Source organism: Filicampus tigris, chromosome 18, assembly GCF_054856515.1.
Source record: "Filicampus tigris isolate MCC_2025a chromosome 18, RoL_Ftig_1.0, whole genome shotgun sequence".
NCBI classification, from domain to species: domain Eukaryota; kingdom Metazoa; phylum Chordata; class Actinopteri; order Syngnathiformes; family Syngnathidae; genus Filicampus; species Filicampus tigris.
The window spans coordinates 215,021-225,600 of record NC_141234.1 but is presented as its reverse complement, the minus strand read 5'-3'; positions in this window follow the sequence as shown (position 1 = coordinate 225,600).

Below are 10,580 nucleotides of genomic sequence, written 5' to 3'. Positions count from 1 at the left end.
TGCCATGTTTTTCTTGTTGTTTTTAGCACCTGTGCATGTTTTCGTTTTTTTCCGCCGAACTCACGGCACTACTTTTTCCGTGTGAAATGTGCGTTCCGAGGACCTAAAGCAGACGTCTTTTTGTTTATATTTGCTACCGATGGAATCGCTTGATAGTGACGCCACGTCCTAAGCGTGTTTTGTCTTTTTTTTTTTTGTTTTTTTTTTTTTCCTTTTCTCCTCCGGATAGCTTGACTTCCTTTTAATTTGGTCTGCCAGGTAGTTACAGCTAAAAAGACTTTTTTGTTTCCACCAGACAAAAGCGAGTGAAGCTCTATGGCGCCATCATAGACATGCACTTACTTTTTTGTGAACGTTTTTTGTCTTTTCTTTTCTTTTCTTTGTTTATTTCCCCCCAAAAGTGGGTCTGAATGGAACTTTCTCTCTTCTTTTTTTAGTGGTTTGTTATTTAATATATATATATATATTGACTCCAACAAAATGCAATCAAGACTGTTAATTTCTATTTTGTCCAACCAAAATGATGATGATGATGATGATGATTCTAATAATTATTGATGTTGTTGTTAATTGTTTTCATTAATGTCCGGGAGGAGCCGGGCGACATGTTTAGTGCGACCATTCACTCGTCACCTCCCCCTTTCTGATTGTTCCCTCCCATGACTTCCTTTTTGGAAACGGCGGCACTATATCGACAAATGATTATATACAGTGTGTGGTTTCATATGCAGTTTGTACGGGACACCTCATCTTCCTCCTCGTGTCACTTTCAAAAGTCACTGTGGGTGGGGCCTATGATATAACCAATATATACACATATATATATATATATATATATATGTATATGTATGTATACGCGGAGAGCCTATGAGATATGAATATATATATATATATATATGAAAAAAATCTATTATTTAACTCCCTTCCGCTTTGCCGTGTGCTGCTTGCCCGTCACTTCTTCACCGTCTCTCTTTTTTGTTTGTTTTTTATATCTATATGATTCGCGCCATTCTACTGATTTTTATGTTAATTATTTTAATGCTGTATTTCTTGTATGGACAATAATTAAATTAAAACAAACCCCACCAAAAAAAGTCGCACCACACTACACTTTTTTTTTTGTTTCCCCACATACACGCGTACCACACTCATCCATCCTCACTTCCCGGCTGTATTTTTTGATGCTTTTAAGAAGATTTAAAAAAAAATAAAATAAAACACAAAAAAAGTTGTATTTTTCAACTTATTTGCTCTCTGACAGCGATGCAAAACTCGGTGCCCTCCGAACACAAAAAAGCAAAATTCAGGTTACTCTTTTTACGTTTTTACCAGAACTTTTCAAAGATGGAACTTAACATTCTCCTGGTTTGTTGCTCTTCTCTCTGTTTTAAAATAAATGAATAAATTGTACTACTGTTCCTCTCTGTACTACATTTTAAGAATAAAACTTTGATATTGCTCAAATTGCTTGGGGGTCGTTTTTGCGTCTCCACCATCGTTAAAAAAACAACCTTTAAGTCACATCGAAAACGGCATTTATCCACTTTTGCAGTACACAACAAAATTGTGCTATTAATGCCGTCGTCACCATGTTAAACACTTGTATTTCCAATCGTCAATTGTTTTCACAAGGGATAAATGTGCTTGCGAGTGTGCTTTAAATTGTCTGTCTTTAAGTGTTGCCGCACCATTTGTTTTCAGATGTCCGTGCCGAAAGGTTCGAACTGGCAAAACGGCAATGCTAGTTTTGGTAGCCAGTCCGTGGCGTTTTTCATTGTGTGTTGGCAGTAAGCTAGCAGAAGGCCGTGTTGTGCAAAAAAAAAAAACAAAGTGGGTCTTGAACACGGAACACTGCAGAAGTCTTTTTTTTTTTTTTTTTTTTGACTTGAAGCCTTTGGGTCTTGCTTGTCTCCATCCCAAAAATGACGCAATGTTTCTTGACTGCAGAAAGGCCACAAAAAGATGGACTTAGATGACCCTCCTGTTTTCAATGTATTGACTCGTTGTAGTACACATTGATTTGAGTCCGTTTTTAGCACGCAAATGGGAGTGGGAAAGGCCGTTTTCAACGTGTTGACCTCAGAGTGCTGCCACCTGCTGGCCGCTACCTTACATCGTCTTTGGCACATGTACCACGAGGTGGCGCCACTTGCGCATCTCTTCATTTCAGCCGTACAAGCTTTTGCCTTCAACATGGCATCTTTTTTTGCTTGCTTGCTTTCTTTTTTTTTTTTTTTAACTCTTCTTCTTTTGTATTTTGTTGTAACAAACGCGTTTGAAAACATGAGCAAGTGGTGCTTTTTTTTGGGGTTTGCTTCGCTTTGACCTTCGAAGTCACGTGGGCTTGAAACGTCCCCTTTTCAGATGATAGGCGTGGATGGTCACGGGGGTCTACAAGTGAAAAACAAAGAGTGTCTTCTGTGTGCATTATAGTCCATTTATCAGTGTACATACTTGTGTGTTGCGTGTGTTTTTGTACGTTTGCTTTTCTCACTGTGTGTGTGTTCATTTTGGGGTGTAAGCATCGGTCAATGCGTGCGTCTGCCTCTGAGCGCGCGCTTGCACACGGAGGTGTCGCGTCCACAGGGGACAGCGCGCGTGCGCGCGTGCGCGTGGCCGTGTACGTGTGGGGAGAAGGTGGCGGTTCCCACAGCTCAGCTCAGCTCTAATTCGGCTGTAACCCGATCCCCGTGTGAGTGATGCTTGCTCCCTCCCCTCCCCCTCCCCTCCCTCCTGATTGTGTGCGCGTGTGCGTGTGTGTGTTTCCCCTCACAGATCGGTTTACCGTGTCAACAGCAGAGGCTGGACGGCGATAGCGAGCACGCACGCACGCACGCACGCACGCACGCACATAGACTTGACAAACATGACGTTATGGTCCGCTGTGCGCGTGTATCATTACTGTGCGTACGTGTGATTGTTTGCATGTGTGTGTGTGTGTGTGTTTTGGCTTTGCATCTTTCAGTGTGTCTTATGGTATACGCGCGTCTTTCGCCTAAGCGCAGCGCGCCGTCGCGTAGGTGCTATCGCCAATGTTTTTGTTTTTTTTTGCAATGCGTTTTTGCTTCCACATCTTCATTTGTGCGTGCGGTTTCGTGTTGAGTGGCCAGTGGCAACTTCGCCGGCACGTCCCGCCGGCTGGGAAAACGGGAGCACTCGGACGCCGACCCGCGTTTGAGCGCGTCGGGGTGCGTGGGCGCGCCTCGCCTATCAAGCGTCTGCGTACGCAAACGTGTAGGCGGCTGCGAGGACAGCTGGCGCGAGGCGAACGCTGGGAAAGATTTGGGTCGGCCTTCGAAGCCGCTGCGATGCGGGACGCGGTTCGGCTCCGATGAGATAGATCGGAGGTGGAATGGCTGCTCTTCTGCGTTTGACTTTTTTTTTTTTTTTTTTTTTTTTTTTTTTGGGCTCAAAAAAGCGGTGCGCTGCCAAGCGACCGGGTTGCCGTGTTGACGCACGTGTGCAATTTCAAATTGGGCTCTCCTCTCTCACGTTTGTATAAGGATTGAATTTTGCGCACCACACAAGTGGATGCACCCCCCGTCCATCCCCAAAGAGTCAAGAGAAAGCTGTGCGACGACCTTGTTGAAGGGTGCTTGCGTACCCCTGGGGTGTGTGCGCACCACAGTTAGGAAATCCCTATCCTGGCTGCACTCGTCTTATCAGGTCCACCCCTCCCTGTTTTTTTATCACAGGGCCCGAGGCCCAAGGCGGCTAATGAGCGAGTTGCTATCCATTAGCGGCGATTACGCGAAACATCAAATAGATGGCACGCTGTGATTTCCCCGCCACGTCCGTTCGCGGCGCTTCAAAGGCAAACGTGCGCAAACGCGCGCCTCCGCGCCCGTCGGCGGGAACGCGTGACGCGGGAGCGCGGCCCGGGGGGCCGGCGGGATGCTTGGCATTCCTGCGCTGGCCGGGAGACTGTGAGAAATATGTCTTCCGCAGTCCCCGCGGGGCGCCACCCTCCGCCTGTCCCTGCGGAGCGCGCCGTCGCTACACGTGCCTCAATGTGCCGCAAAATATCACGTGACCGCCGAATAATGCGCATACATACGCATCCTAAGTAGGATGTTCGTTTGGAGGTGTGCGGACCAGTAAATGTCTTCAATCAGGGGTGTGTGTGTGTGTGGAGGTGCGCGAAACCACTGAAGGTGGTACTTTCCAGGGAGGCGCATTTGAAAAATGTGGAGGAGGAAGACCACTCAATTGTCAACGGGCATTGAAGGTGCGCCGACCAAATGATAAGGAGGTGCGCCATCGGAGAGGTCCGGCATATCAAATGCACACCACTTTAAATGTAATGTTCTTTTGGAGGCGCACGCACCGTTGAATAGGGTTTGACTATGGGGGTGCGCAGACCCGCTAATATGGCACATTAGGGGCGCACGGATTTAAAACGTGAAAAATAGTCGGGAAATGGTGGCGGAAGGCATGTTGAATTCCGTCGAGGTGCGCCGGGCAAGTAAGGTGGGGGCATTTTAGGAAAGTACACTTGACTAAAGTATGACATCACCCTTATTGGAGTGTGCGCGCGCGTGCGTGTTCAAAATAATAATGCCAAATTCGGATTGTTTGTGTGCGTGCGTGCGCGCTGACAGCTGAACACTCCGACGTTCTCGTGCTGTCACGGGTCCAAAGTTGACGCGGGCGGGCGGGCGGGCGCCGGCTGGCCTCGCGAGGCCTCTCGCTTGTTTGAGCGCCAACGTCTACCCGGCGTTGGCATTGAAAAGGCAAAGGATAACATTTTTCGGTTGGTTTTCTAGCGCAAACCCTCACGGCAGGCTCCTTTGTTCCTTGGAGGCGTCCTGCCGGAAAACCTTGACGGACAAATGTTGCGCCGACGCTGGGAGCAGGCTTACTTCTTCTTTGTCTTTTGGGCTCCAGCCACGTCGATATTCATCTTTGTCTTGCCAATTAGGTTCATGCGAAATATCCATTGTTGCCTTTGCTAGAAAAGTGTACCAATAAAACGCCGGCAAGTCGATGCCAAAAGAGCAACGAGGCAAATTCGTTTGGCGAGAAATTCGACAAAACCTACTTTGAGTTGGGACCAAAAGTGGCGCGGCGGCAAGTCGAACCAAATTAACCGCCCGACGCCGCCCCCCCCCCCCCTTTCCCAAAGCCCCCGAAATAGATGCCCTACTTTCCCGTTCGCCCACAATTAGGCAACCTGCCACATTTGTTCATATTTGGCCAATACAAACGACAAGCAAAAGTTGGCCAGGCCGCTCAATACTCATTTGAGAAACGCAAGCAAAGTGGGCCGCTAAATTGCGTTCTGTCGCTCCGTGTGGCCCGGAGACGACGTTTCAGACCAGACCTCAGAGGGACCTTGGCGGGGGGGGCTTTGGGGGGGCCGCGGGGGGCTATGCCCCTATGCCAGGGTCCCGGGAGCCCGGCGAGTGGTGCGACAGGAAGTGGCGGACCGAAAACGCAAGCACCCCTTTTGTTTTTTGGCTTTCCCCGCTCACGCCGTCGACTGACGCGATTCAATCCGATTTTCTTCCTCCTCACGCTTGAGTGATATTTTCTTTGCTCACGAGTGACATTTTCTTGTTTTTCATGTGCCCATCCCCACAGAAATTCTGATCAAAAGAAAAAACTCACTCAATTGACACTGATCTAAAGATATAAGAATTCCCTATCGCTCGACACGTTATTTGTCCCAATCAATTGCTTTTCTTCTTCTATCGTTTCATCGGAATCTGAGCGATTCGGATCGAATCGTGATTGCAGAGAGTCGGGCAATCGAATCGTTTCATCAACGGATGGAATCGCGATCCGTCGCGTCGCAAGGTCGGTTTGCCTTTGCGATCGGAGCGACTCCGATTGTGTTTCGAGCGAATCGACTTGCGTCGCGCTTGAAGGAAAAAGAATCGTAGCGCATCTTCGCGGGAGGGAATCTTTATCGTAATTCGAGTGAATCGACGCAAATCGCCATCAATGGCTTTGCGTCGTAATTGGAGTCAATCGGATCACGTCGGGTCGAGTGTGACTGTATCGTCGCTTGCCAGCGTTTCCGCAGGTCAAACGGTACAAGTTAGCTTTGCGCGCTTGCGCGGGTGTGTGTGTGTGCGTGCATTGTCATGTGTGGTCAGCTGATGTGCGTGTGTGTGTGTGTGTTGGTCTTTGTTGTCTCTCCATGGGAAACAGTCGTGGGGGGGATCTCTCACAGGCGCACACTGTACTACTCCAAGTGTGTGCGTAGCAGACAGCTGTGCCGATGGCCGCCGGCCGCCGTTGCGCGCGCACATGCGGCATCCCGCCTCCCCCAATATTCTCATGAGTGTGTGTGTGTGTGTGTGTGTTCTTGTCTTTCTCCGCTTGTGGGCACAACCCTTGATGTCCCCCCTCTGGTGTGTTTGCGTGTTGTCGTCTTTCATGCTTGTGAACACACATTTTTGACACCCTGCCTTCGTATCGTGCGTGCGTACGTGTGTTGACGTCACAAATGCTTGACACCCCACCTTTATTGTGAGGAAACGTGCGAGTGTCGTTTCGAGAGAAGCCGAAGGCGGTTTGACGCGTCGCCGGTTGTCGCACGCCAATCGGAATCGGAGGGGATCGTAGTCATTGTTTTGTTTTTTCGTAACCCGCCTTTTTTGCGTCGGGCCCCCGCGGACGGGTGGGGGGGGGCCGACATGGCGAGGCGGGATCAGACATCAGAAGCTTCGGCTAATAGTCGGGATTGTTGGGAAATGTCTGCGCAAAGCCTCTGGAGACAAACGCGAAAGAGGGAGAAGGCGGGGGAGAGGGCAAAGAAAGTGGCGGACGGATGAAGGGAAGAAAAAAAGAAAAGGCACGCGGGGTCCGCGCCCTCGTCCTTTGAATCCCCTCGGAAGAATCTTGAGTGGCATGCGAAGGAAGGCTCAACGTCAGGCGACGTCAAGTTGGGCATATTTTGCACACGTCACCGTTTGCTCGGCAAAACGCTCTTAGTGGCATTACTATGTCGTTACGCGCAACTAGTCATGTCTTGAGCGCATGGCTGAGCCACGCGCTTTTGTGGAGAAACACAATGTGAGGCGGCAACGCGATCGGACGATTTCACGTCACGGCACGAAGCTCTCGCTTGATCGGAAAGTGAGCCGACGCCATCGCGACCGCGCGTGAGCCCCGACGTGCGGCAGGGCTGCTCGGTGATGAAAAAAAGCTTTTTTTGCTCCCCGTTGAAATCGCAAACCATCACTGATTTGCGGCTACAAAACAAGAAAATGTTTCAAATATATCACCGCCGATACATTTTTCTGAAACGCGATAATTCTCCAAGTTCCTTTTGGACCAAACAAAATTCATCAAGTTACTTATTTGAAAAAAGCCACAAATGCTATCGATGCAACTTTGATTTCCTTGTGGAAACGAACTACGCGTTGGATGGATAGACATGAATTTTAACGACCGTGCCGATTCTGTACCGGCGGCGCGTCGTAATCCGATTTGTCGTTGAATTTCCATCGTCTCGCGTGGCATTGACTGAGTCGAATCGCGTTCCGTGCCAAATGGAGTCAACGGTCAAATCGGACGCTATCGTCACTCGAGCGAATCAAATTGCGTCGCGCCGTAATGCCAATCGAGTCCCGTCGTCGCCAGCCCGCCGAACGCGCGACGACGCCAGCGCCGACCGAATCGGCAGCACCTTCGGACGTGCGATGACCTCCAAAGTCGCCTCGGACTCGATCAAATACCGATACGATGAAAACCAAAGGGAAAAAAAAACAAAAAAAGATGCGATTTTTGAATCGAGAATCGGAGAATCGCGCGCCAGCGGAGTTGAAAGTCCAACTCTGGGGCGGAGCCAGAACGTGGCTAACGGCCGGGAAAAATGCGAGTGGCCCCTGAATATTTCTCTTCCTGTCCTGACATGTCGTATATTCCAATCAAATGACACGGTCAATAATACGAAGTTCAGCTCTTCCTTAAGCAACCGCAATTGTGCCATTCTTAATCTTCAATGCAATCAAAAACACACATTCAAAAATAATGTCATCATTTACAAAAAATCTCAAACTATATCTTTTTTCCTGAATCTGACCGGGCGGCCGGTCTGTCAATCGTGGGTGGGCCTCCGCCCACCCGGGGCCCCCCATGGCTCCGCCCACCCAGGGCCCCCCATGGCTCCGCCCACCCAGCGCCCCCCATGGCTCCGCCCACCCAGCGCCCCCCATGGCTCCGCCCACCCATGGCTCCGCCCCTGGTCCAACTGCGCGCAGCCTTTGATCTCGGGCGCCGACGTTTGCCTTTGCAGCCCTCACGTCACTGCTGCCTCGTCAAGTGTCGCCCCCCCCCCCCCCTTGCAAGCTAACCCCCCGTCCCGCCCAGCACACGTATCAGATGTACCAGACGGGAAGCCGGATTATTTGACGAGACATGAAAGGAGGGAACGACCTTGTTGTCATTGCAAGTCAAATCCCACATGTGACGTTTGAAAGTGGACGCGCGCGCGTCCTTCCACAGGTGCCGAAAGAACACCCAGACTCATTTTTTTTTTTTTTCTTTTCTCTTCTTCCGCCTGAAGTGGCACAACTTTAAAAGATGACTCACTGGGCTACTTGGTCATTGTTTGTATTTTTTCCATCTAATATTTTATAAATGTAAATATCATATAAATGAATATATGTTTTATGGGGGGGTTAAAGTAAAAGCCTTCAATAGAAACATTTTGATTTATTTTTTTATTAATTGTTATCAACCGTTAAAATAGTTCACATTTTTTAATGTCAATATATCGGAAAATGTGATATTTTCTCTCACGTGTTGAATGTGCAAAATCACGTGGCGCGCGTCACACCGGCCAAATGAGCGCGCGGCGACCGCGGCTTCCGTCCGTCCGTCCGTCGGTCCGTCTGTCAGTCCCTCCGTCCCTCGCCAAGCGCCAGCCTTGAAGCGCCCGCAACGAAAAATGGACAAAATGACATCCAGACGCCCAAGCGGGCAGGCAGGCAAGCCGCCTTTGTTTGGAGTGCACTTGGGGTCGGTGGCCGCTTGGGAGAGGGGGGGGGGGGCATCCCTCACCTTCAAAGGGCGGTGGCCCGACTCATCGCAACATGTGATGGGACGCCGGAACAACGCGTGGGAACTGCGGCTCAACTTGAAATGCAACAAATGAGCTGAAGGCGCCTTCGGGGCCGCGGCAAATGGATTTGCTTTCGGGGTTGTACCTAATCAAGGGACCAGGACATGATTGCGTCATTGGAGCGGACCCCCCCATGTGGTAACACGACACCCCTTCTTGTGTACAAACACTGGCGAGGCGTCATTGGCATAGCGGGAGGGGGGCCTGCCGGGGACGCGGCGGTGCTGCCCGCCTGCCTGCCTGCCTGCGTGCGCGTGCGCGCGCGCGCGCGCGCGCGTGTATTGGATTCCACGTTGACACGCTGGCTCGCAGACGTCCCGTCGCCCCGCCGAGCAATCGCTCCATTCAGAGCAGCGCCGGCCCGCCGGCCTCTGATTGGTTATCAGCGGCCGGGGGGGAACTTTCCCACGGCCCAACGCGTGCTGACGGCCGGCCACTGCACCCGCACGCACGCACGCACGCAGGCACGCAGGCAGGCAGGCAGGGAATGGCGGTGGGGGCGGACTGCTGTCAAAAGTTGCTCCACAGATCGTCTATTTCGATGCGTCGCTCGCGCCTTTTCAAAAAGCAGTCAAGCCCCTTTATTAGGTACACGTAGGCTCCCCACGGAATGCGGAGTTGAATCGAAGCACTCCCTTGTCCCACTCGCCGTCCGTCCGTCCGTCCGTCCGTCCCCTCAAGCACCTCTCCTTGCGACACCCCAAGCTGGACAAAACAAAGTCCGGACGCTCTTTGAACGCATCACGTTGTTGGTGTCAAGCCCCTTTATTAGGTACACGTAGGCTCCCCACGGAATGCGGAGTTGAATCGAAGCACTCCCTTGTCCCACTCGCCGTCCGTCCGTCCGTCCGTCCGTCCCCTCAAGCACCTCTCCCTCCCTCCCTCCCTCCCTCCCTCCCTCCCTCCCTCGCTCGCTGTCACCTGTCCACGCCGCACGTCAGAATCGCAATCTCGATATTGGCCCGAAAGGGAAATGATTGTGATCGCCATTCATCCCTCCGAGCGATTGGGGAAAAAGTCAAGCAAACCACCTGGATTTGGCGCACACGCGCGTTATACCCGCTACCAACACAATGCGACGATTCTTTCTTTTTCTTTGATGATGTGAGCAGCCCTTGATCCTTGCGACACCCCAAGCTGGACAAAACAAAGTCCGGACGCTCTTTGAACGCATCACGTTGTTGGTGTCATTGCTGAATTGAAATCCACCTCACACGTTCAAACCAGTCAAAGAAAGTAGAAACAAACGACAGCGCGGTCAACTTTAAAGGGCCGTCGGACGTAACTCGCTAAGGAATTTGCAACGTACGAATCATTTTCTTCTTCTTGCGTACAGACGCAATTCTACAAGAAAAAGAAGATACATTTGGAAGGGATTTGGGAACTCTTATTTGAAGTAGAATTTGCCAATCAACAGCATACGCTTGACCACGAAGGAATATAAATGAAGCAGACTTTTTTTCTTCTTTTTTTTTGGGGGGGGGGGGGGGGGGGAGCACTGTCC